The 25,046-nt window shown below is 35.9% G+C and overlaps 1 protein-coding gene across 4 annotated transcripts in view; it reads left to right on the top strand.

Annotated features, from left to right (window-relative positions):
* The window catches only part of EHMT1 (euchromatic histone lysine methyltransferase 1), a 297,878-nt gene that overhangs the window by 38,627 nt on the left and 234,205 nt on the right, over nt 1-25,046 (top strand). The window contains exon 2 of one of the 4 annotated variants that reach the window (XM_020981698.1): nt 24,675-24,899. The exons of the other annotated variants lie outside the window; for them this stretch is intronic. The gene's annotated coding sequence lies outside the window, so the exon portion shown is untranslated. The remainder of the gene's footprint in view (nt 1-24,674; nt 24,900-25,046) is intronic. 4 annotated transcript variants of the gene reach the window in all.

Here is a 25,046-nt window from a genome sequence, read left to right as displayed (position 1 = left end):
CCCTATCAAAGTGTAATATGTTGCCCTTAGGCATTGACAAGTTTAGTTGCTTCAATAGCTCTTGGAATTCTGACCCCTCCTCCCCTTCATTATGTAGGTTAGATATAGTGACTGTATCTGATTTAGCTTGATTGTTTAGAGCACAAGTTAGTGTTGATGAGGACCAGGTTGAGTTTCATTCTGTTAGTGGGCCAGTTAGCTTTGCTCCTTAACTCAGACTGTTTTGTTGTTGTTGTTATTATTGGTTAGCCTAGAAACCAAGAAGGAAGAATAGAGAGATGAATTTGGGACAGCTAGATGGCACAGGGGATAGACCACTGGACCTGGAGTCAGGAAGGCCTGAATTCAAATTGTGTGACCCTTGACAAGTTACTTAAACTTTGTTTGCATCAGTTTCCTCATCTGTAAAATGGGGATAATAAGACCACCTACTTCCCAGGGTTATTGTGAGGATCAAATGAGATAATAACTGTAAAGCGTTTAGCAGAGTGTCTGGCACATGATATGCGCTACATGTTGTTGTTCAGTCATTTCATTGTGTCTGACTTTACATGATCCTATTTGGGATTTTCTTGGCAAAGATACTGGAGTGGTTTTCCATTTCCTTCTCCAGCTCATTTTACAGATGAGGAAACTGAGGCAAACAGGGTTAAGTGCCATGGATCATACAGCTAGTAAATATATGAGGCCAGATTTGAACTCAGGAAGATCAGTCTTCCTTACTCCAGGCCTTCACTCTATCCATTTGACTCTATCAAACTGATATTTATTAGTTAATAAAATATGAGTCAGTTAATCCCTCTGAGCCTCATTTTCCTTATCTATAAAACCGGGATGCTAATATCCATAGTAGAGGTAGCTAGATCTCTCAGAAGAGGACCTGAGTTCAAAGATGGCCTTAAACACTTATTAGCTGTGTGACCCTGAGCAAGTCACTTAACCTCTGTTTGCCTTAATCCACTGGAGAAGAAAATGGCAAACTACTCCAATATCCTTCCCAAGAAAACCCCATGGACAGTATTGGCATGATATTAGTCCATGTGGTCGAGAAGAGTGAGACACAACTGAATAGTACCTATAGCACCCACCTCACATCGCTTTACAAGCCATGGCATTGTAAACTGTTGTTGTTATGAAATTAGGTTTTAGGTTCCTCTATTAAAAAAAAAATAGAGGCAGGTAGCTGGCACAGTGGATAGAGCACTGGCCTTGGAGTCAGGAGGACCTGAGTTCAAATCTGGCCTCAGACACATAATACTTCCTAGCTGTGTGACTCTGGGCAAGTCACTTAACCCCAATTGCCTCATTAAAAAAACATTAAACAGTTAAGCTTGGTGTACTATGTAATTAAAGCTTATGCCTAAAGCCCCTCCCTATTCTAATCCATCCTCCATACAGCTGCCAAAATGATTTCCTTAAAGTACAGTTCTGAGGTGATATCTCTTTATTAAATAAATTCTTCCTATTATTTCTTGGATCAAATATAAACTGTTTTTTTGGGGCATTTGTAATTTGGCCCCTTTCTGCCTTTCTAGTCTTCTACATTATTCCTTTCTATCTGCTCTATGATCTAGCCACATGGACTTACTCTCTATTGCACACTCAACTCCACCTCTCATTTTCATGCCTTTGCATTGGTTGTCTGATCTGTCTGGAATGCTCTCCTTTTTCAGCTTTCCCGTTGGAATCCCTGGTTTTTGTCAGTATTCAACTTATATGCCACTTTCTGCATGAAATTTTTCCTGATTCTAGTTAACTCCCTTTTAAGACTGCCTTATGTAATTTTGTTTGTATATATTGATAGATTTATATGTGTATTTATAATGTCTCTGCCATTTACATATAAGCTTCTCAAGGGCAGGGACTGTTGCTTTATACCCCTAGTCCTTAGCATACTGTCTGGCACATATCAAGTAATTAGTAAATGTTGAAAAATTGTTGTACCCTGTCCTTTGATACAGTGGACCTGAGTATAATTTTTTTGGAAGGGGAAATCTTACACAGTCTCCTTGAACTAGGCTGTTATTCTGTGAAATTCTTGGAATGTCATTGCCTAGCTTATTTCTTGCACATAATCTTTCTCTCATGTATCGACTAGTGGAGATCTGGGAGCATTAGTATCTGACTCATTTTGTTTTTCCAAAAGGGTCCCTTAACTCCTTTGCAAGTACTTATACTAACAAAACATGGAATATGAGACAGGTTTTATTTATTTCTGTACTTTGATGAAGCTGTGATTTGAGAGATGTGGGTACTCCTTCCAGTGGTGTTAAGTTGTAATCCATCCGTGCTTTGTCAGCTTGTACAACTCTTGTCCAAGTTCTTTAAATTCTTCATAAGGGCTCTTTCCAACGTGATGGAACCCTTTCTCTAGGTCAGTGTTTCTTAACTTTTTTTGTTTGTCATAGATCCCTTAGGAAGTCTGGTGAAGCCTATGGATTCCATCTCAGAATAATGTTTTTAAATGAATAAAATAAAATACATAGGATTATAAAGGAAACCAATTATATTAAAATGCTTTTATAAAGGATTAAAAAAAAAGTTCACTGACCCTAGGTTAGCTTCTGCTCTAGATTGTTTCTTACTATATGTATACTAATGGAGTACATGGGCTATCCATTTATTCTTCATTCTTGTTACATGACTAGCCCACCTGATTCTCTAGAAATGAAAGTGTAAAAAACTAAGTAGAAAGCTAGTGACAGCTGATGATGTCAAATCAATCAATCAAGATGTATTTAAGTATCTACTCTGTGCCAGGCACAGATAAAAGAAATGAACCAGTTCCAGTCCTCAAGGAACTTTCATTCTATTTGAGGGCTAAATCATGTTCTTAGATAAGTAAATGTAGGATATATCCAAAATAAATATAAAATAGATTTTGGGTTGGAGACACTAATAACTGAGGGAATCAGAAAAGCCCCTTTAAAGGTGGCAGCATTTGAGCTGAGCCTTGAAGGGAACCAGGGGTTAATGAAGAGGTAAAGGTGAGAAACCATTCCAGGTATGGAGGATAACTTGTATAAAAGTGTGGAGGTGAGAGAGGATGTACAGGAGTAGCAAGAGGGTCTGTTTGGCAAGAGTGTGTAGTAAATGAGGTAATCTGTACTCAGTCTGAAAAGGATAGCCTGGAGCCCGATTATGAAGGGCTTTAAATTCCAAATAGAGGTGTTTGAATTTTGTTTGAGAGGTAGTGGAGAACCAGTGAAGCTTGTTGAGTAGGGGAGTGACAGATAGGAATAACAATTTGGCAGCTGTATAGACAGTGGATTATAGAGAAGGACTGGATATAGGGCATCCCAATTATGAGGCTTTGTAGTCCCAATTGAAGTAGTCTAGGAAAGAGCTGATGAGGTTATGAACTATTTAAGAGATGTTGAAGAGGTAAAAATCAGCTAGATTTGGCAACTGATTGGAGTTTGTGAGAGAGTGAAGGATGACTCTAAGGATCTGAATCTAGATGAATAAAAAATTATAGTATTCTTGACAGAAACAGAGGTTAGGAAGAGTGCTGAATTTAGAGGGGAGGATAATGAGTTTGGTTTTGGACATGTTGAATTTGAGATGCTAATGAGAACAAGCTCATGTATTGTATTATATGTCTACAGGTGCAGTTAAGAAGATCATTTTCTCACTGTTTTATGTAGTGATGGTTCTCATAACTTTCTATCATTCTCCCTCAAAAGATTTTTACAAATGGATTTAGATTAGTTTTTCCCTTGGCTGCCATGTCTCTGTTTGACAAAGATATAAAGTATTTGCTTGCTAAGTAAGGCCTTTTCTGGGCACTTTTGCTTTCTTCATTGTGGTGATTGGTAGTCTCTTAATGGTCCTTTTATTCATTTCTTATTTGGAGTTATCAATATCTTATTTCAAATGGTTAAGTTCAATTTAACTCAGTTGTATGTTATATCTTTTGTTTTTAATTATTCCAACTTGGTATTGATTCTTTTTTCTCCCTTTCACAATGCTGGTCTTACTGTACCTATGTTTGTTAGTGATTTAGAAATGACTCCTCATAAGGAACCAGTTATTTACTGTCTATTAAAACATATTCAGTTTTGTGATATTCGGCTCTCCATCTTGAGAGCCTTTCTGTTCTTTTCCAGGTATTTGAGTGTCTTAGAAGATAAAGTTCTGGATTTGGAGTCCGGAAGACCCAAGTTTGAATCCTTCCGCACCGCCCCCCCCCAACGGTGTGACCTTGGGCAAGTCACTTAACTTCTTTTAGCCTCGTTTGTAAAATAGGTTTAATAATAGAATCTAAAGTTTTTGTGAGGATCAAATGAGATATTATATATAAAAATGCTTCGTTAACATGAAAGTACTATCTCAGTCAATAAACATTTATTAAGCAGTTACTGTGTACTTTGCATTATGTGAAATGCTAGGATACAGAGAGGCAAAAGACAGTTCCTGCTCTTAAGGAACTCACAGTCTAAAATATATATATCTTAATGTAAATATATATGTACATAATATGTATATACATACTTATACAAACATATATATATTTCTGTATATTTATTGTTCATTATTCTATTCCTCAAGAAGTATGATACTTAGGTGTGATCCTATAAACTTTTGACTTCTCTTTTCTTACCTGAGTCATGTTTTCCAACTTTTTTTCCCTCTGTGCCAGCTTTTATATTCAAGTCATTATGTATTAGGATATGTGCTGATTTAATTTGGAAGGTCTTACTTAGTTCTTTTCATAATTTCTAAATTTCCTCATCTACTGGTCATAAGTTGCAATCATTTGTATGGCAGTCTTTTTTTTTTTTTGTTAATGCATTGTAATACTAGATGACCATGTTACAGTGGAAAGAATGTTGGATTTGAGGTCTGAAGACTTGGGTTTGAATTTTGGCTCTGTCACTACTGGTGTGACCTTGGGCAGGTTGCTTAACTCCGTTTGTTCATCTATAAAATAAGGGGGTTGGACTAGATGACCTCTTAGGTCCCTTCTAGCCCTAAATCTATGATATGCTCCTATAGTATTACTTGTCTTCAGATGCAAGATGAAACTAGTTTTTCCACCCCCCCCCTTTATTTTTTGTCTCACCAAGGACAACCTGTGAAAGGACAATCCTTCCACTTAGTTGCAATTTCCTTTTGTGTTTTGCTTTCTAGTGAGAATGTCAGGCTGGGAATAAGCCTCTTGTTACTTAGGTTGGCGTCAGAAAGCAAGTATTGTCTTTTGCTGGACTCGTACCTCAGACATTTTTAGTGGTTGAAGCTGCCTGACTTTGCTGACAGTCTACCAGAGGCCTGGGCTACCTCCTGGCTACAATGAAGCATTGGAGAGTAAGTAGAAGTCTGTGGAGAGGGGTTTTTATTTAACCCTTCAACAATGCCTCCTCCTCCCCTCCCCCCACACCATGGATTTATACTTAGACTTCCTAAATACCAAGACAGTTCCTCTTTTCTTTCCAGAAAACTTAACTAACTTTATTCCCCTTTGGTGGATTCCATCTTTCCTTGGAATCTATTCATTTTATGTGACTCATTGTACAATTGAGGGAATAGGTTTTGTTTCTTCCTCAGGTATAGTGGTTCCTTGCCTGGATAATCTTTCTTATTCTAGCAGGGCCAAGGCCTGAAAGTTTGCTCCTCCCATTGTGACATTGCCCCACTTTCAGTGTTTCACTCAGTGAGCTTCTGAGTGGTCATTAGTATGAGTGGTCCCTAAAGGGAGGCACGTAAATACATCCATAGGCTCTATGTCTATCTTGGTATGTATTCTTTCATTATAGACCCGTTTTGTATTTGAAGAAGTACCAGCAGTACACTTTGAATGAGGGGGAGGAGCTTATCTATATGTCTTTTATGAAACACATTCTTTTTTTAAAAATTCAGTTTTATTCTTGGTTCCAAATTCTTTCCCTCTTCCCTTCCTCTCCCACACTGATTGAGAAGGCAGGAAAAAACCCATTACAAATACATGTAGACATGCAAAGTCTTTGTCTCTCTCTGTCTCTTTCTGTCTGTCTGCCTGTCTGTCTGTCTCTCTCTCTCTCTTTTCCCCCCTCATATAAATAAATTTGCTTATCAGCATGTTACTCTCTCTACTCCCTCAAAAAGCAAGAAATAGAAGAACATAAGCTTCAGTCTGTACGCTTAAGTCCATCAGTTCTTTTTCTGGAGGTGGACAGCATGTTTCATCATGGAGTCCTTTGAATCTGTGGTTGGATTAGTCATTGTGTTGATCAGTTACTAAGTCTTTCAGAGATGATTATCTTTACAATATTGCTGTTACTGTATAAGTTCTCCTAGTTGTACTCACTTCACTTAGCATCAGTTCATACAAGTCTTCTGATGTTTTTCTGAGACCATCCCTTTCCTCATATTTTGAAGCACAGTAGTATTCTATTACATTCATATACCATTCCCCAATTGATGGGCATTCCCTCAATTTCCATTTTCTTGCTACCATGAAAAGAGTGGCTGTAAATATATGAAACACATTCTTAAGTGTCATATGTATAACATTTTAATTAAATGAGTTATATAGTATATTTTGAAACTATAGGCTCTCTAGATATATCAGTATTAAGGAGTTAGTGTATAGGACTTAATCTTCCCTTGTGTAAAGTGGTAGCTGCAATAGTGGCAAAAACAAAAAGCTTTTCTCCTTGTCTTTTCTGCCTCCAGTGAGGAACAGTTTAGTAATGAAACATGATATAAGATTGGGGGAGGGGCCAAGTCATAGTGAGGAGGATAAGAGACTGAAAATGGCAAGCTGAATATCAGGTAAAAGTCTCTTTTGAGTTCATATAGTGTTTATTTATTGTCAGAATCATTCAACAAGACTGATGCTAAGGCCCTTTTGAATATAGAAGGAGCTGCAACATATTTGAATTTCATTTATATTTAATATACATGACTAAAAGTTCTGAGGAACTTGCATGATATTAGAATTCATGTAGTTAAATAATGTGACACTGGCTATGGCTCCAGCGTTGCTTGTGTGTGATATTGATTGATGAAAGTTTTACAGCTGTTCTGTTTTGTTGTTTTTTTTTTTTTTGGATTTGATCTAGTTTTTTTGTTTCTTAAAGCAAAGTTAATGCTAAGATCTGGAGAAAAATGTATCCTGTGTAATGAAGAATGTTGTTTTGATGTTGAGTTTAGTAGAAACAGAGTACCATTTGTTAGGACAAGATAATAAACCTGTAGTTATTGTGTATCTTCCCTGAGAAAAGTCCAAAATAATCTGAAAATCTTTTGATAGTATGAAGATTTAAAAAATACTTTTGAGGAAGGAATCTGGCAGCTTCAGAGAAGAATTAGGGATTGTCTCTTGAGCTTTTAAAACTTGCATGTGGTTCTGAAATGGCATTTCCTCCTCATGTCTGTAACAGACCTCATTTCATAAAATGGATGCAACTGCTGAAAAAGATCTCAATTGAGCATGCCCACTGGAAGATTAATCCTTTAGAGGGAGTTGGAGAGTTAAGCTACTATAATTTCTCTGCGGTTGGCTGCAGTAAACAACTGCTTTCAGACATGAGGACAAAAATTTGATGAAGGAAGTAAAATTTAATTTAGAAATATGATTTCCCACCTAGCCAAAGCTGGGGAAGCATAGTCTATGAAGGGAAGAGCTCTGTTTTGACTGTAGGGGGTCATGCTTTTTTTTCAAGGCCACAGTATTGCCTTTTGCCACTATGTGACGTCATACTGAGAGACTGACTTGGCTACCTTTTAGAGTGGATTCTTGACCCACTATCACTTGAAGTTGCTTTTAATGAATAATGACTGAGGCCTGTAGAGCATATTTTTGCTATTAATTCAGGAAGAAGCTGATAATTTAGTTCTTTTCAATTATAATGATAATTGACACTGAAGATTTCTCTTGTAAACTTCAAATTTGTAGATTTGGATTGATTGCTTACAAAATGGTAATTTTACTTAAATTGATTCTTCCCTTTTCCCCTTCCTCACAAAAAAACCCCCACAAAAAACAAAGATATCTTAGTGTGGGGAAAAATTGTAAGGCTAAAAGATGTCACCAACCTGCTAGCTAGAAGCAGGGAATGAGAAGAGGCAGACTCAGTTTGGGGCCAGGTAGTTGATTGACTTGGGTATAAATGGAAAAGATGACAGTAGCAAGGAGAAATGGGGCCATTTTATTATGCAACTTCACTCCCTCTTTTTGTAATCTCCTAGAGAGAAAAATGCAGGAGTATAGCTTTAACCATCAAACAAGAATGAGTGAAAAGAACATCACTTAGAACCTGGATTGTTTTGATTAAAAATGAAATGGTCACTCCAAACAATATATTTAACTACGAAGGGAATCTAATCTTTTTTATTGATCCTGAAGAGAGGAAGTAGGGGAAATGTGAATGATGCTCCTAGATAATCCATGTTAACATGCTTAGCCATTTAAATCTTCCAGATGATCCAATAGGAGGTGAGGAAACTTATAAGAGCTGTCCCTTATGTGTCTACTTAGGTGTGGAAGAGGGAGGCCAAACCAAGAAGGTTTTATGTATTTCATCTTTTGTTTTTGTTTTTGTTTAATTCATTAGTTTTAAGTAGCTCAGGTTGGTGTAGATTGTTTCTTGGCACATCTATTCTAGAATTATGTTGTTCCTTCGAAAGGGAGAATGAAGGTGACACTTTCTATGTCTGAGGAAACTCAAGTACCTTGCAACAGAAGAAGCAAGATCGAACAACAGGAGCAGTCTCTTTTGTACATGCCATGGAAAGATTTTCACGTTAGCTCTGTCTTGACCCATTACTAATATTTTTTCATCGGCAGCAGTATCTTTCTGAAGCATTGTGGATTGGAAAATGATATCTTTCTTGGTGGTGGATCAAGGAGGGGAGAGAGAATACTTTTTAAGGTATGAAAATGTTGGTGATCTCACAGATTTCTTTTTCTGGCATAATCATTTTCTATTTTGATGATTGGCAGCACTGCCTGCTTAGTCCATGTGGGCATTTCATATTTATTCTTTGCTGAATCAGATATGTTGTGTTTTTAAAGGAAGATTTTTGTCAGAACAATATTGAATGTTCAGATATATTTCAGCTAGTCCTTTTCTTTGCTCCTTGCTGAAAGCTGATATTCTGAGGGGAAATTTATAGAAAGGTAAAAACAGAATAAGTAGGTCAAATGGAATATGTAGCACTGCTGTATCTGCAGTTTCATGGGTGTGGAGGAAAGATGCTTATAAATATTAAGCAGAGTTCAACATGCTTATTCAGATTTTGAAACTAGTTAGAAGATTATATTCTGTACTCTGAGAAGTGTGGATAAGTGTACTATCCATGTCATCTAACAATGCTGAATGCTTATCTTTTGTGGTTCCCAATCAGGAGATTTATCTTTTGCCTAAGACAACTGCCACTAATAGGACAGTGAACATTAATGTAGTTTTCATGATGAAGAAAACCTCTGTTAATAGTTAAAAATATACTTAAAAATCTGAAGTGCTTCATTTGTTGGCTTTTGAGAGAGTTTGGCAGCACTAATGGAGGAATAACATGCTGTTTCAGGTGCTCGTCATATGGGTTTGGCTATCATGTCATCTGGAATGGTGCATAGACTTGTCTTTCTCAAAGGGTATTGTGTTTACTTTTCTGTAAATGTAGGAAGGTCTTTATGCAAATTAAATTTATGGTCAGGGCAGCAGAGATTTGTTTCTGGAATAAATGGAATTTGTCATAGGGACTGTGTAACTATGCAATATTTTATTTTCTTAAAGGAAAAACAGATATTTTTGATAGAGAAACATTAATCAGTGACTTAATAGATCCTGGATACAGTGCTTTTATTAAGGGACTGCTAAGCTAAGTTTTATTTTTTTGAGAATTTTGTAATTTAACTGCTTTGCTAACTTAACAGTGGTCTTGAAAAATTTATAAAGATAAAATTTTATTGAGGCTTTAACATTCATTATATGCTTGGCCCTGACTTATGCTAGAAACCATGGAGAACATTAATGTTTCAGACTTTCTCAGATGGTTTTATCTTGGGTCCCACATAATAACAACCACCACTTATATGGTTTTGACTTTACAAAGTACCTTCTCTATTTTATAGGTGAGGTAGTTGAAGCCTGGAGAGTTTAAGTGACTTGCCTCATGATCACTTAGTAAATATCTGATATGAAATTTGAACCTAGGCCTCCTCATTACAAATCCAGTGCTCTTTTCAATACCCACCCTTGCCCTCTGGAGTAGGAGGAGCTCTGTATGAGGGGAAGGACAGCCCATGTCTAGAGGTAGAGATGAAGGAAAGATGGTTTCAGTATCTATAGCACTATAGTGGAAATTGGTGACGTGACCTTCAGGACTCCCATAGGACCCTTCTAGGAGTTGCAGCTTCCACTTGGAGAAATACTGCAGTGCAGAGCCAGTCACTCTTCCAGTGTCATAGATTTGGAGTTGGAAGAAACTGTAGAGGCCGTCTGGTCCAGAGATGTCAAACTTAGCATGCAAAACTCCCAGTACTGTCAGAACCAGATTAATATGTAATTGGGAAATGTTGAGCAAATCAAATAAAAATATAATACAACATTATTCATGTTAATTTTTTTTTAAGTCAGTATGCTGCCTACAAGGATCCATTTCTGTTTTGAGTTTGACATTGCTAATCTAATCTATTTTCCAGATGAGGTAGCTATGAGGACCAGAGAGGTGATAACTTGCTGAAGATCCCGTACAGAGTAAAGGAGAGTTGAGATTAAAACCCAGGTCCTTTTTTCTCCATATCCAAGACTCTTTCCATTATACCACACAGTATATATACTTTGATAGAAATTGTGTTCAGTGGCTTACAAGCCAGCTACAAAAGGCTAGGACAGGTCATATTCTTAAGGGGAGGTAACTGGTACATAAAGAAGTCATTTCCAGAAGTACTTCTATAATGTTAGAAGTTTGGTCTTAAGGATTAGAAAAAGAAGATAACTAGCTTATAAGTATAGACCAAGGTCATCTTATGGGAGGCTTAGAAAAGTGCTCAGAGAGGCAGAAGAGGGACCTGCCCACAATGGGCCACACACAGGCTACTTTCCAAAAGGATAATAAAGATTTTAGAAAAGAGAAGAGGCATCTAAGATGAAAATAAAACAAAATGCTTTCTGCTTTAGCTATAAGGAAGGGATAGAGAAGAGCCCAATACTGGAGAACATTTCAGTAAGTAAGAAAAATAGATGGGTAAGATCAGAGAGATTGTTGTAGGGAGTTTTAGAGAGTCTGTATTTATAAACCAGAAGGATATGTTAAGTCTAATTTGAAAAAATGAAAATTTTTGATCTTACTTTCTAAATGGAAGACACAGGTATAGATTAACTTTGAACTTCTGGGAAGTCTGAGGCCTTTATATTACTTAGCAGTAGGAGAGGAGCTGGTATGTCCCCTAGATGTCTGAATTTTAGGTCATTAACTCTCTTTTACAGCCCTGCTTGTATATTTCTTTTTAAAAAAAAATTAATTTTGAATTATCAACAATCACTTCCACAGGCTTCTGAGCTTCAAATTTTTCTCCTTCTCCCTCCTTACTTCCCTCGCCAAGGTGATGTGCAGTCTGATATAGGCTATACATATACATCCTTACATATTTTCACATTTATGATGTTGTAAGAATTAGAGCCAATAGGAGGAACCACAAGAAAGAGGAAACAAAATGCAACAGAAGGAAAAAAAATAGCTAATAGTGTGCTTCAAACTGCATTCTAACTCCATAGTTCTTTCTTCTTTGTGGATAGCATTTTCCATCATGAGGCCTGTGGAGATATCTTAGATCCTTGTATTGCCGAGAAGTGTTTGACGTTATCAATACTGGTCATCGCACAATGTGGCTGTTACTGTGTGCAACGTTCTCCTGGTTTTGCTCACTTCACTCAGCATCAGACCATACAAGTCTTTCCAGGTTTTTCTGAAGTCTGCCTGCTCATCATTTCTTACAGCACAATAGTGTTCCATTACATTTATATACTCCAACTGAACTGTTCTGCCATTCCCCAATTGATGGGCATCTTCTCAATTTCCAGTTCTTGGCCACCACAAAAAGAACTGCTATAAATATTTTTGTACATGTGGGTCCTTTTCCCATTTGTATGATCTCTCTGGAATACAGTCCTAGAAGTGGTGTTGCTGGGTAAAAGGGTATGCACATTTTTATAGCCTTTTGGGCATGGTTCCAAATTGCTCTCCAAAATGATTGGGCTGCCTATATATTTCATCCAGGCTTGGAGGTGCCCTTGGACTATTAAGGTCTCCTAGCTGAGCACAAGTTCAAGAAAATTATACTGGATGGAAAAGTTTTGAGTTCTGGGGTTAGAACTGCTGGCCCGGAAACAACTTAGGTCATTAATGAATCAGTCAACAAGAATGCATCTTCTGTTTGCAGGGCATTGTGTGCTAGGTTTTGGGAATACAAAAACAAAAATGAAGCAACCCTTACTTTCCAAGAGCTTTTATTATGTTGGGGGTGACAACATGTACGTGTATAAGTCAGGTGAGTATTGCTGTGGATAGAGCACTGGTGTTGGAAGACCTGAATTCTCATCTAGCCTCAGACATTTATTAGCAGTGTGTCCCTAGGCACATTACTTTACCTCTGCCATCGTCAGTTTTCCTTGTCTGTAAGTCAGTCATTCAGTAAACATTTGTTAAGCTCATACCATATTCCAAGCTCTGTGCTAAGTGTTGGGGATACAGAAAGAGGCAGAGACAATCCTTGCGCTCAAGGAGCTTACCATCTAACGGGGGAGACAACAAACAAATAAGTATAGACAAACTATGTGCAGGAAAAGTAGAAAATAATTAGCAGAGGGAAAGCATTAGAATTAAGAGGGATTGGGAAATGAATGCTTCCTTTAGAAGATGAGATTTTAGATGGGACTTGAAGGAATCAGGGGAAGCCAGTAGTCAGAGATTGAGGAGGTAGAGCATTCCAGGTATGGGGGAGAGCCAGAGAAAATGCTGGAGATAATAGTAGCACCTACCTCCTAGGGTTGTAGTAAGGATAAAAATTTTTTTGGGGGGGCTAGGCGGTGGGGTTAAGTGACTTGCCCAGGGTCACACAGCTAGTAAGTATCAAGTGTCTGAGGCTGGATTTGAACTCAGGTCCTCCTAACACCAAGGCTAGAGCTCTATCCTCTGTGCCATGTAGCTGCCCCCTAAAATAAGATATTTTAAAAGTACTTTGCATACCTTAAAGTGCTTTATAAATGCTCAGTTATGTATTGGATAAATGCAAAATAAATACAAATTAGAGAGGGAGGACATAAGTGGAAAAACTTCAGGTAGATGGTTATGCTTGAACTTTGTTTTGAAGGAGGTGAAGGATTTGAGAGAGTGTGTATCAGGTTGTAATATAAAGTAGAGAGAGGGGAATAATGTATGAGAATAGAAAGATGATTAGGCCATTCTGTTTAAAAATAAACAGAAGTTTAGAGGCAACTGACTGTGTTGATTAGGGGAGTGATGTGGTCACACTTGCACTTGAGGAAAATAATTTTACCTTGCTGGTGGTCTGGAGGATGAATTGGAATGGGGAGAGAAATGAATTTAGCAGATGGACGTGATTATAAGAACAGGAAAAAGGGAATTGCATATGAAACTGAATCTCAGTTATATATTGCTTATTTTTAAAAACAAATATGATAAATTTAACATGCTAATTCTAATACTGTCCAGTTTGTGTCTCTTTCTGAACTTTTTCCTTCTTTCTTCTGTGTATTTAAAAAATGTTTGGTTTAATGCCCTTTTTCTTTTTTTTAATATCACTATTATTTCTTCCCTCAAACTTCTCACACAAACTAAATGCCCTCACTTGTAACAAATAAGTTTAGTTAAGCAAAATGCATCCATAAATATGTCTTATTCAGCATCTCTAGTCAAGAGATAGGCGGCATAATAAATTCATCATTGGTCTTCTGGAGTCATATTTGTTTATCGCATCGATCAGAATTCTTAATTATTTCACAGATTTCCTTTATAATGTTATGGTTATGGTATACATTGTTTTCTTGGTTCTCCTTAGTGAGAGGAGAGTGACTTGAGCCAGGGAGATCAATTAGTAGGCTTATAATAGTCTGTGATAGACTAATTACAATAGACTGTAATAGTTCAGGTATTGTGGAGAGACATGGTCAATTGTAAGAGATGTTGCTGAGGTAAAAATGGCAAGATTTGGCAACTAATTGGATATGTGGGGTGAGGGAGAATTAGAAATTGAGAATAGTGCCAAGATTATGAACCTAGGAGAGAAAAATTACTTTTTGGCCAAATACTATAGGTTATTGGAGGAATTCAAAGTCTTCAATGTCTGCCTTTTTAGGTATATGTAAACTAAGTTTATTACAAGAGAAATGAACATGCATGTGCAACTCAAAGAGTTTACAAGCCATATAGAAGTTTGCGTATTTATCACAGAACAAAGGAAGGAGGAGAAAACAGAAATCTCCACCTAAAGGAGCTTGGCATAGGAGGGGAAAAGGTTCAGTAAAGGCGGAAAAGGACAAAACCGGTCCTGAAGGGGAAGAGCAAGGCAGATGCATCCTTTCCCCTTGGCAACTGCTAGATTATAAAAATAGGATGGTCTGCTTATCTACAAGGGTCCCCGCTGCACAAGCAATTTCCCAGTCTAATGCAAAGTGACTGGCATCTGTCATGACTCCCAGGGACACACAGGGAGTCCAGTTGGGATGTAAACAACAAAGTATGTCAGCTGTGCGTGTGTATGGTGGGGGGGGGCGGCGGTGCTCGACTTTGTCCTTGACACATTCCTACGTGCTTTGGATCAAGTGTTTCTGGAAAATGTGGCAACTCAAAAAGACAAATTCAGGGGACCCCTTAACAGTCCTTAACACTCCTCACAGCTTTCTTAACTATTTTTACATGCTATATCCCCAGTAGAATATAAACACTCTGGAGGCAGGGACTGTTAGTTATATTTTGTACCATTGTGCTTTATATACAGTAGGTACTTAATAAATTCTAATTGAATTTAGTTAATTCTTGACCTGTTGAACTAACAAAGTAGTGATCAAAGGATGAAAATTAATGTGTTGTAAGCAGTTGTTCCTTAAGGTACAAAATGAAGCTGACAGTCTATTTATATGGAAGCTCAGTAAAGAAAATCTTTCTTTTAAAAGGTAGTAAGACATACAACTTGATCTGTACAATATGGGAAATTCCATGTGAGAAGGCAATAAAACATCTCTGTCAATCACTTTCTCAAAATTCTATCAGGTGGCCATAAGTCTCCTCAAAGAAGATCTTTAAGATGCCTATGAAAATCTTCCATGGAGAAACCCTTAAACATTCCATGATCGACACAATTTTCACCTTTTATTGATTTGGTGTAGTAAATATATGGCAGAAATTATGAAAATAAGACAAGTTGGTAAGACGGGCCTATTGATACCTGTATCATAGGTATGGTGGGGAAATTGTTGGATTTAGAATCAGAAGTCCTGGGTTCAAATTCTGACTGGTTTAATAGCCATGTGAGGGTTGGGCAAATCACTTTATCTCTTTGGGTCTTAGATTCTTGATGTATAAAACTAAAAGATTGGATTAGATAACTTCTAAGTTCTTTTTCCACTTCTTAAGTTTGTGATCCTCAATGGAAGTAAAGTTTTCTGTTAGTCACTTTTATCCTATTTAATTTATATATGATTGAGATGCAAGGCTATATACTCTACATAATTTACAGTTGGTAAAATATATATTTACAGTAATTTCTGACAAAAATTGGGCATGAAAGGAGAACTTCAGGGAGAAATGATGTGGTAGAAAGAACTTTGGAGACCCAGGATTTGGTTTGAGTCTGGGCTCTGCACATCACCTCAACTTAATGAGTATCAGTTTCCTCTTATGTAGAATGGAAATAATAAAATTTGTGCTTTGCAATTTATAGAATTGTTCTAAGGATCAAATAAGAAAATGTATGTAAAGCATTTTTCAAGCCTTAAGGTACTATATAAATGCCAGTCATTATTTTTAGTGATTATACACATACTTTTATTGTTTCTATGGGAAAATCATATCAAACCTAAATTAAAATCTTTGTATTGGATAGGAGCTTAGAGCTTGCTCATCTTGACATTTTGACTTAAGCCACAGTTGCTGAAATTGTTCCCCCTAATTGTTTTTATTTACTTATTAGAGGCAAGAGAAGTTTAGTGGCATTCATCTTGGAAAGAAAGGGACAAGCAAATGTGATGAACAGGGTTCTTGTGTACCTTGTTTAAAAATTAAAAGGATATATTTCTGTGCTTTTGCCTTGTGTAATCTGTGAAGAAGGGAAAGGTAGGAATGGGTAGCAGGAAGCTTTGGGATGTATTCACAATTATAGTATCATAGATACTAATCTGATTAGTTCTGCCATATTTTTGTAAGGTATCTTCTCATTTTACAAATAGAGGAATTAAGCAGTAACTTAGGTTCTTTTGTGCTATAAAATACTATTGTTATTATTATTCATTAGTTGATTCTGATCACCATAGCTAGAATAGTTTCTTTTGTAATTATTGCAATTATTATTTTAATTAAGACTATGTACAGATGGAAAAACATGGAGACAAGTTGGTGCAGTGCATAGAGTGCTGGATTTGGTGTTGATTTACCCATGCCTATACTGCCTCTAATTTTATGCAAACTGTTTAACTTCTGAGTTTCTTCAGTTATGAAATGTGAGGATTTGCACTTATTAGATGACCTTTAAGGTTCCTTCTAGTGCTAAATCTTAAGATCCCAGAAGCCTATGATGATTATAGCTTGTAGTAGCATACATTTAATATTAAACTAGACTTCTAAAAAAAAGCAAAATAATTGTTCTCACAGTTACATAGTGGTAGATACAATTTTTTATGAATGACAATTTTTTTTGTCTTGTGAGAGTATCTTTTATGTAAAAACAAAGTGATGTGAGGTTATTATATACCTGTTAGAAGGAAAAACCCATTAGGAAAGGACAGAATTTCTCTTGTGCCCATATTCTGTTCATTTTACACTCAATCAGCAGATGTTTACTAAACATAGATAGCATGCATATATGTAATGATATATAAAAGAAAGACAAAATAAATTAGAAAACAATTTTAGCTGGAAGTCACTAGTTGTTGGGGGCATCAGGAAAAGCCTCATGTGTAGGAAGTAGTGTTTAAATTTTATTAGTACTTGAAATATATTTCTACTCTTACAGTATACTGCAGCATCCATTGAGGATAGAATTTAGAGAAATCTAGAATTTAGAGAAAACTCAGCCTAGGAGGTCAAAGGATAAGAATTCCATGCCATGTTTTTCAACATAGACTTTTTAGTTATTAGAGTAAACAGGAATCCTGAAATTATATTCACATTTATATACCAACTTCCAACAGAGGTATCAGATAACCTTGCAAAGTTCTTAGTGTTGCCAGAACCAGATGAAATGTACTTGGAAAATAATTAACAACACAAATAAAGGTACAATAATACATAGATTATATTAATGTGTTTTTTAATTCAGTGTTTTAAAAAAAGTTTTTAGTATTATTTTTACAATTTTAACATTCCTTTTTTTTTTTTGTGAGGCAGTTGAGGTTAAGTGACTTGCCCAGGGTCATGTGTCTGAGTGCAGATTTGAACTTAAGTCCTCTTGACTCCAAGGCTGGGAGCTCTACTGTGCAACCTAGTTGCCCAGTATTTCTTATATATACTTATGTATCCATATATCTTGTTTTGATTCTACTGCATTAGTTACTTACATATTCTTTATTTTTTTATTTTTGTTTTTTGTTTTTTGCTTTTAGGCAATTGTTGTTAAGTGACTTGCCTAGGGTCACACAGCTAGTAAGTGTCAAGTGTTTGGTCTGAGGCTGGATTTGAACTCAGGTCCTCCTGACTTAAGGGCTGGTGCTAGTTACTCACATATTCAAATGATCAGTTATCTTATTGATACACATGTTTTCTCATTGATGTAGATCACAAGCTGTCTATGTCTACATATCCTGTGGGAATTTTGTCCATGTTCTCGTATAAGTTTGTTGATGGAGCAGGGGTTCTGTCCAACATATGTGGGGGCCTTCACTTTCTGTTGACATTGTGAATAGTTTGCCAGTCTTCAGGTTAACCCTTGCCCTCAGCATGTGGCCATCTTTTTTTTTTCCTCATATTTTTTTTGATTACATCTCATTTATTCTAACTCTTCTTTAAAAGATTCTTCTTTGTTACATGCTTGCTTACCTCCACCATGGGTCTTTCCATTGCTCTCTATGTGATAATTTGTTTTTACTTCTTTGGAAGTATAGTCAATCTTCAACTTTTGCAGGGGTAATGTAACATTCCTAGAAAATGGTGCAAAAGTAAAAAAAACACCATGAATTTTGATACATTGAATCTATGGGGAATAAGAGAGTAGGTTCCTACAAACACCAAAAATTGTAATCTTTTGCTAGAGGGTGCTGAAAATACACTTTTCTGCATATGATTCTTTATAACAAATCATTAATTCTGATACTGTGTACTCCTCCTAACATAGTTACCACGAAATAACCAATAAAATGTAGTACCCCAAATAAAATTGGTAACATGTAAAAGATTTTTTCTTGCTAGTAATTCTGTAGAATTCTGTGACCTTTTGTGCTAACGTCTCACTTAAAAAAATTATTTTAGACAATATTCACTTTTCCTAACACATGGAATCTATAGTACCATAAATATTGTCCATTAAGTAAAAGTCTTAAAACTAAAACATTTTAAAAACCTGAATCGTACCTTACACTAGTGATGTCAGAGCCTTGTACTGTATACTCTGCTACTGTAAACTTCTCTACCTTGGCTGTCCTCTGAAAACCAGGAAGAAGGTTGGTGGGATTTTAGTCACTTCTCTCAGAAGATTCTGAGACTGGGCAAGGTCTCAGTTTCTACTGCATATAGTCACAAATGTGTATGCTTGCCAATGGGCAAGCGAAAATGAGGTTACTAATGAAATTGTGTGAATTCTTAAAATCATAAAAGTTAAATGTGTGAATGTTGAAGATCAGCTATATATCTTGCTATGACTCAGACAAAAAGCAACACCAGTAGAATATCGGTACTAAAAAGCTGAACCTTTTTTTTCTGGAAGAAATTTGGGGTTTGCAGTTTCCTTAAGGTAATCTCTGGTTTAATTCTGGGCTTATCATTATCCATTTGTGTTTCATGTCCAAGGTGATCATTATAGATTTTCTGTACATCTGGATGATAGTTCTTTGTCTACTTAGTTTTTCCTGTGTGGATGACTAGACCATTGTGAGTAGTTACAGAATTCATCTAGGAGGCTCTGAATTGTTCTACTGGAGCTTGATGCCATCAGCACAAGGTTATCCACAAATATGAGCACCAGGAAAACTTCATTATCCATAGGGAAACTGTTTTCAGCTTGGATTCTACACTGGATCTCTTCCATGACTGTGCTAAACACTTTGGCGAACGTACATCTCTTCCTGTTTTTGTGCCTTGTCTGTAGTTTATATTTAGAGAGGTGCAGAACAAGATTATATATTATATATTTTCAGGAATCTTGAATAATTTTGTTGTGTTGATGGGAGCAACTTCGTTGGAAAAGAGCCTTTGAGATTAGTAGTGTTTTGCTGTATTGAATCAAATGCTTTTAAAAAAAAAATAGAACTGACAATAAGGAAAGTACATTTTCCCCATTTTTCAGTCAGTTGTGTAATAGTAAAATTGTGCTCTACTGTGGAATATTACTTACCCACTACTAATACCCTCACTGATGATGCTTTTATGCATGTGTAGATGATTCTTATATAGACTGAAAAGTAGTCACTAGGTTGATTTTTTTTTTGCTCATTTAAAAAAAAATTATTAAGATCTGATATTTTTCCATGCCTTCAGTATCTTTCTCCTTCTTCAAATACCTTGTGATTTGATTCTCAGAATCCTCAGAGTTGGGTTTTTTCTAAAAGGGAATCTTCTGTGTATAATTTTTTGGTCTTACCCAGCTACTTTTCCTGTAGTTGCTATCTTTAATTCCCTTTCTCCTCTATAAGCACATCTAGGCCTAGGATGCTAGAGTTCGTGTGAGGTAACTGTATTGTCCTTGATGGTGAAAAAATTTTGTTTTAAAAATCTTTTCAGATCTTTTATGTTTTTCTTCCCTTTAATGTCTTCCTTCCGTTTTCATTATTATTCATTCTTAAGTTGCCTTTAGGGTCTTGCCAAATTTTCTTAAAATTATTTTAAACCTCTATTTCTTCTTTTTGTTTTATGAGGTGATATGGTTATAATCCTCTATCATCTTTCTTTATAAGATTTTACATCTAAGTGATCTGTCAGCCAAAGGTAACACCACTTTGTGGATATATCAGAATATATCCATAGACTGGTGGTGTATCATAATATATCCATAGATTGGTATTGACTTTGGCTGACATATCACTCTTCTTGGTAGTATTTGTTGACTAAGATTCTTTTTAGGTTCTTTGATTTCCTTGTTATTATGGTAGTTGATTTTCATGTCTAAAATCACACACAAATTGTGTGTAACTTTCACCTTATTATATAGTCTGTCAGCTTGGGGAAGGTATATCTATTATATAGATTCTGAAAAAAAATTCTCTATTTTAATCTCCTTTATAACCTAAACTTTTTTTATTATTATCTGTTGTTTTGATGTAGTAGCCACTTCTCAAAATAGAACTCCTCTGCCACTGGCATTTACCTTTTTTTTTTTTTAAAGGCAATTGGGGTTAAGTGACTTGCCCAGGGTCACACAGCTAGTAAGTGTCAAGTGTTTGGTCTGAGGCTGGATTTGAACTCAGGTCTTCCTGACCTCAGGGCCGGTGCTCTTTCCACTGTGCCACCTAGCTGCTCCTGGTATCTACCTTTGAAAAAAAAAAAGCTAAGCAAAGATTCCTAACATTGATTGGGACTGATAGCACATGAAACACACACAGTCTTGTCATTTTTAAATAGAAAGCAAGGAAGCATTCTCTTACCTGCAGTAATCATGAATCTAGTATTGTCCATTTTATGTCCTGAATTCTGTTATGGTGCATTCCTTATTTACATTATTATAATCATTGTATATGTTGTTCTTTTGCATCTGTTTTTGCTTTATGTCAGTTCATACAAGTCTTCTTTTGTTACTCTGAATTCTTCATATTCTCTATTCCTTATGGTGCAGTGGTATCCCATGAGATCTATGTTTTGTGTTTTGTCTATTCCCCATTTCAGGGACAGTAAGTTTTTTATTACTTCAGATAGTTCTTTTCTCTGTATACTTTGGCACATATATGACTTTTCTTTCCTTTAATAACTTCCTTGGGGCTCCTTCCACTCCAGCCATTCTCCACATCTCCCTCCCATTGGAACCTTGGCTTCTGTCCCTGGGAAGTTGGACCCTAGTAAGGGAACTTGTGATTCTTGTTCTCTGACCAGGCTTCTGTGCCACTTCTGTCATTGCTACACCATTCTACCATGCTTTTCTCTGAGATCTTTGATACAAAGCTTTCTCTCTAAGAAATAACTTTTCTTCTTATTTTAACTGAATTAATTTTGTTTGTGGAAAATAGTTTTATATGATTTATTTTATATTTTATATAATTTATATAATTGAAATTGCCTCATTTGACTTTGATGATTTTCTCAGTCCCTTTTTGCTACCATAGTTAAGGAATTTAATGCCTTCCATTTTCTAGTGCATAGAAAGCCTCCCTTGAAGTCCCAAGTCCTGAGGAGTCATATGTGTGACATATTGGCTGTGCTTAGTAACCTCTCAGTGCTTTGACAAAAATCTATAACACTATAAATAGCAGAGAAAATGCCGACCTGTTTTGGTAGAGGAAATTTACTCATCTAGGAGTTCCCTATACCAATGAAATCGCAGGTCCAGTTCCCATCCCTATCCATTCTTCTGTATTTTGAAAAAAAAATAACATGATGATTTATGTTTAGATAATTTGTCTATTTGAGATTGAATGTAATGTATGTAAGATATAGATGTAAGATGTTGTTCACCCGTTTTCTAGCAAATGATTTTTAATTTTTCTAGTGATTCTTTTTTTTTTCTTTTTGGTGAGGCAGTTGGGGTTAAGTGACTTGCCCAGGGTCACACAGCTAATACGTGACAAATGTCTGAGGTCAGATTTGAATTCAGGTCTTCCTGATTCCACTGCCACCTACTTGCCCCTGTTTAGGCTGTAGCGATTCTTGTAAGATTAAAAAGTCCCTCCCTTAGTATTTTGTGTTCTTTGGTTTATTGAACACATGGCTGCTGAAGTGATTTTCCTTTTTTAACCAGTGCCAAATAGTTTTGGATAATTAATTTTTAAAAATTAGTTTATTTTGATTTATCAACATTCACTTCCATAAGCTTTTGAGTTTTAAGTTTTTCTCCCCCTCTCTCCCCAAGACGGTGCACAATCTGATATAGGCTATACATATACATTCTTGTTAAACATATTTTCACATTAGTGATGTTGTAAGGAAGAATTAGAACCAATAGGAGGAACCACAAGAAAGAGGAAACAAAACAAAACAGAAGGAAAAAAAGAACAATTAGTATGCTTCAATCTGCATTCAAACTCTATATTTCTTTCTTTGGATGTGGATAGCATTTTCCATCATGAGACTTTTGGAGATGTCTTAGATCCTTGCGTTGCTGAGAAGGACTAAGTCTATCAAGTCATCACACAATGTGGCTGTTAACTGTGTACAATGTTCTCCTGGTTCTGCTCATTTCACTCAGCATCAGTCCATAAAAGTCTTTCCAGGTTTTTCTGAGGTCTGCCTGCTCATCATTTCTTACAGCACAATAGTGTTCCATTATATTAATATACCACAACATGTTCAGCCATTCCCCAGTTCATGGTCATCCCTCAATTTTCAGTTCTTTGCCACTGTATAAAGAGCTCTTATAAATATTTTTGTACATGTGAGTCCTTTCCCCATTTGTATAATCTCTTTGGGATACAGCCTTAGAAGTGATATTGCTAGGTCAAAGGGTATGCACATTTTTATAGCCCTTTGGCATAGTTCCAAATTGCTCTCCAAAATGGTTGGATTATTTCACAACTCCACCAACAATGCGTTAGTGTTCCAGTTTTCCCACATCTTCTCCAACATTTATCATTTTCCTGTTTTGTCATGTTGGCCAGTCTGATAGGTGTGATGTGGTACCTCTGATAGGTGTGATGTGGTACCTCATAGCTGTTTTGATTTGCATTTCCCTAATCAGTAGTGATTTAGAGCATTTTTTCATATGACTATAGATGGTTTCAATTTCTTCATCTGACAGCTGCCTGTTCTTATCCCTTTGACCATTTATCAACCGGGCAATGACTTGCATTCTTATAAATGTGACTTAATTCTCTATATATTTTAGAAATGAGGCCCTTATCAGAGACACTGATTGTAAAAATTCTTGCTCAATTTTCTACTTTCCTTCTGATCTTGGTTGCATGGATAATTAATTCTTTATAATATAATTGCAGATCTTGTAGTGTTAGGCTGCCTTTGTTCCTATTTTTAAAAATTATTTCCCTTGAAATTCTTGGCTTTTCATTCCTCCATTTTATTTTATTTTATTTTATTTTTTGCCTAGATCTACAGAATATCCTTTTGGTAGTTTGGTTTAGTTCTAAAGCTGTAAATTATTTGTGTAGTATCATTTTTTGATAGTCATGTGTTGTGGCTATGACTGTTCACTCTTTGGTTATTTAGGTCTTCCATTATGTTTTTAGTTTGTTTTGCAGTGTTGACTATCTGTCTGATTATGAGAGCTTCCTTTATTTAGTTTCTTTGTAGTGATACTTATGTAAGTGCTGTGAATTGATAGATTAGGTCTCAGATATTTTATGCACTTTATGGTTACTTTAAATAGATTTTTTTTTTGTGTTTTTTTGTCCCCCAGGATTTAATCAGTAGTATATAAAATGTTGATGATTTTTCTGGATTTATGAGTATATGAACCATCTCACCTTTTGTATTTGTATACGTAACATAGTATTTGGCATGTAGTAGACACTTAAATGTTGTGGATTGATTATTGATGTAGCTAGAATTTTTAGTATTCTGTCAAGTAATATTAGAGACAGAATAACCTTGCTTCACTCTGAACTTACTAGGAAAACTTCTGCTGTTTTTTTGTTATAAAAAATATAGTGCTAGTGCTTATTTTTTTAATACTTAATATTTTTCAACATATTAAGGAAGGGGCTTTATAAACCAGTGATTTTTAGTATTACTATAAATGATGGCTGTATTTTGTCAAAGGCTTTTAAAAATCTATTGATATAATCCAATGGTTTTTGTTATTTATAGAATTGAATCACTTAATTCTTTTTTTATTCATTTAGTTTCCTGATCTTTTTTTTTTTTTCTGGCCAGGCAGTGGAATTAAGTGACTCGCCCAGGGTCACACAGGTAGTAAGTATCAAGTATTTGAGGCTGGATTTGAACCCAGGTTCTCCTGCTGCAGGGCAGGTGCTCTATCCACTGTGCCACTTAGTTGCCCTCTTAATTTCCTAATCTTGAGCCATCTTTGTATCTCTGGTGTTCATCCAGCTTGATTATAATGACATGTTCTGAACATTTAAAAATTGTCCACCTCTAATTTCCTTTATAATCACTTAAAATGAAAAAAATTAAAAATAATTTTTTAGTACATATTCACAACCCTTAACTAACTTGATATCTTTTAATCTCATTTTATTTTCCAGGTCATCAGTTTGATTTCTCAGCGCATTTACAGCCCATAGTGTACTTAGAAAGTTTCATATCCATCAGTTTTATCTCCATGCCTTCAGTTTTCCTGTCAAGCTTCTTTCAACCTTGAACCAAAGTTTCCAAAAGTCTTCTCTGTTGCATCTACTGTGTTGTGTGAATTGCATTCTGCCTTTTGCACTAATACTTTCACCAAGGGACTCTGAATCTGACTTCTTTTGGTAAGTTCTAGCTTTCCATTAAGGAGTGAAGTTATAGGCAGAAGTGTTCTTCCTTCGCTTCCACCTTGGCAATTTAAGCTTTTAGGTTTGAAATTTTTCATGGCATTCTTGAATTTTTTAAATACTTATAATGGTATGAAATTATTT

The sequence above is a fragment of the Phascolarctos cinereus genome, unplaced genomic scaffold, assembly GCF_003287225.1.
Source record: "Phascolarctos cinereus isolate Bilbo 61053 unplaced genomic scaffold, phaCin_HiC Scaffold_2;HRSCAF=192, whole genome shotgun sequence".
Classification (NCBI taxonomy): domain Eukaryota; kingdom Metazoa; phylum Chordata; class Mammalia; order Diprotodontia; family Phascolarctidae; genus Phascolarctos; species Phascolarctos cinereus.
The sequence above is the reverse complement of the archived record's forward strand: the minus strand, read 5'-3'. Positions and strand labels throughout refer to the sequence as shown.